The sequence below is a fragment of the Penaeus monodon genome, chromosome 7 (assembly GCF_015228065.2).
Source record: "Penaeus monodon isolate SGIC_2016 chromosome 7, NSTDA_Pmon_1, whole genome shotgun sequence".
NCBI lineage: Eukaryota > Metazoa > Arthropoda > Malacostraca > Decapoda > Penaeidae > Penaeus > Penaeus monodon.
The window spans coordinates 54,187,779-54,190,278 of record NC_051392.1 but is presented as its reverse complement, the minus strand read 5'-3'; positions in this window follow the sequence as shown (position 1 = coordinate 54,190,278).

Below are 2,500 nucleotides of genomic sequence, written 5' to 3'. Positions count from 1 at the left end.
TTTTGCGAAAAAGGAGAAACTTTTTTTATTCAGCTACTTGTTTATTGAGAAAATTCTCACTTTTTTATAGACGGTAAACCAGTTTGGAAATATTGGAAGGATGTTGTTGCTGCTGTTGTTGTTGTTGCAATATTGATCGTAGTAATAGCTATTATTGTTGTTTTTGTTATTATCGCTGATTTTTATATGTTTTTATTACTGTTGTAGTTGCAGTGTAATCGCCTACAGACCAGAACATTCAGGCACGATTTATGAACCCCGTTACAGGTGAACGTACGGTAGGGAAGAGATCTGTTCTTTACACAGAACTTTGTTGAAATGGAAAGAGTCATCCCCTCCCCCGTCCAGCACCCTCCCCCTCCCTCCCCCCCCTCCCCCACTCTTTTCAGTAGTTCCCGTCTCTCTCTGTTACCCTCAGGATGGACGTATCGAAGGCGGGGGAGGGGAACACGTGAGTGAGATGAAGAGGGGAAAAATACGTGTATTGATTTATTTGTTTATTTTCCCCTTTTTTCCCTCCTGTGGTTGAGTTTTGTTTCCTCTTAGAAGGGATTTTTTTTTTCTTTTCGTTCTTTTTCTTTATCTCCACTTTTCCCTTCCTTCCTTCTCTCTTCGTCTTTTTTTTTTCTTTCTTTCTTTCCTTATTAATCTCCCATTTCCTCTACGCCTTCCCTCCTTTCCTCCCTCCGCACCCTTCTCACTTCCCCTTCTTACCCTTCCCTTCCCATTCCCTTCCCATTCCTACCCCCCCCCCCCCACCTCCCCCGTCTCACAGAGATACATGTACATGCAAAAAACTTACATAAATACACAAGACGTATATCTATACTCGCCTCCGTCTACACTCTGCGCTTTATCCGAATAATTCATTCTGGAATTCCAATATCCGAACTCCGGCTCCCGCTCCTGCTTCTTTTCCACCTCATTCTTCTCCTCCTCCTCCTCCTCCTCTTCCTCCTTCTCCTCTTTTCCTCCTTTTTCTTCTCCGGCTTCTTATTCTCCATCTCCTTTTCATTTTCGCCTTTTCCTTCCCCGTCACCTTCCCTTCCCCCTTTCCCTTCCTCGTCAATTTCCCCATTTCTCCTTCCCAATCTTCCTCCCCTTTCCCCTCTTCGCCCTTCCCCAAATTTTTCCCCTTTTTCCCTTTTCCCCCTCTTCCCCTTCTCTTCCTTGTCTTCCTCCTCTTCCTCTTCTTCGCCTTCTCTTCCTCGTCTTCCTCCTCTTCCCCTTCTCTTCCTTGTCTTCCTCCCTTCTCTTTCTTTCCCTTTCCCTCTTCCCCTTTCTTCCTTGCCCTTTATCCTTCCTCTTCTCTTCCCTTTTCTTCCCCCTCTTCCTCTTCTCCACCTTCTCTTCCTCCTCTTCCTCTTCTCCACCTTCTCTTCCTCCTCTTCCTCTCCCCTTCTCTTCCTTTTTTCCTCTTTCCACCCTTTTCTTCTCCTTTCCCCCTTTTCCCCCTTCTCTTCCTCCTCTTCCTCTTCTCCACCTTCTCTTCCTCCTCTTCCCCTTCTCTTCCTTGTCTTCCTCCTCTTCCTCTTCTCCACCTTTTCTTCCTCTTCTCCACCTTCTCTTCCTCGAATGTCAGCGGCCGATTTGCAGTTCCCAAAAAAGAGGTTATATCGACAAAGGATTTGCTTGTGGAATACGGGATTAAGCCGTGTGGCTGGATCTGATAAGACTAATCATTTTCATTCTCATTATCATTACGATCGGAGGCTGTTATTATTATTGTTGTTTTTGTTATTGTTATTATTATTGATTGTTTTTATTATTTCATTATTTTTGTTATTGTTGAGTATTCTTATTATTGTTATTTATTATTATTATTATTATTATTATTATTATTGTTATTGTTATTATTATTTTTTTATTGTTATTATAATTATTACAGTTATTATTATTATTATCATTATTATTATTATCGTTATCGTTATCATTATCATTATCATTATCATCGTATATTAGTATTTTAGTAGTAGTTGTAGTATTTACTTATTAGCATTTTATCCAGAACAGTCGCGCTTTTATCTGTATAGGACAATCGTGTTCGGATAAAGATACGTTTTTAAAATTTTTAAAATATAACCGGGATAAAACCTGTTTTCCAGCGCGTTACCTTTTGTTTCTACAGACTCGCTTTCCTTTTATCTTCTATCTGTTATCTCTGTTTTATTCTGTATGCTGTCCTTTGTCTCTCTTCTCTCTTCTCTGTCTCTGTCGTCTCTCTCTCTCTTGTCTGCTGTCTGTTCTATTATCTATCTATCTTCTTTATTCCCGTCTCTCTTATCTATCCTGTCTCTCTCGTCTCTGTCCTCGTCTCTCTCTCTCCACTCTCTCTCACCTTCTTCTTCCACCCCTCTCTCCCTTTCCACTTCTTTCTCCCCTCTCTCTCCTCTTCTCTTCTCTCCTCACTCCCCCTCTCCTCCCTCCCCTCCCCTTCTCTCTCTCTCTTCTATATATATTATATATATATTATATATATTATTATATTATATATATATAT